Below are 357 nucleotides of genomic sequence, written 5' to 3'. Positions count from 1 at the left end.
GCAGTAAACTGCAGCCAGCGTGAGTTTGTGGTGCGTTGTGTTAATTGTTACTGAGGTAGCTTGTATGTTCATGTGTGCTATTGTATTTTGGAGGAAATGTTTGATGTCATTTTTTATGATTACTGCTGTTCCACCACGAGCCTTACCAGTTGGATGATTAGTGGTGTATATATTGTAGAGTGGTATTTTTATATAGTTTTTATCTGTTAGGTGGGCTTCTGTTACAAGCATTATATCGATTTTATTGATACTTAGAAAGGTTTTTAATTCTGATAATCTTTGGTGTAGCCCGTTCGCGTTCCAGATAGCGATTTTTAATTTATAGTCCATTGTTATTTTAGTTTGTTAGCAAGCACA

This window comes from Habropoda laboriosa, unplaced genomic scaffold (assembly GCF_001263275.1).
Source record: "Habropoda laboriosa isolate 0110345459 unplaced genomic scaffold, ASM126327v1 scaffold402, whole genome shotgun sequence".
NCBI lineage: Eukaryota > Metazoa > Arthropoda > Insecta > Hymenoptera > Apidae > Habropoda > Habropoda laboriosa.
The sequence above is the reverse complement of the archived record's forward strand: the minus strand, read 5'-3'. Positions refer to the sequence as shown.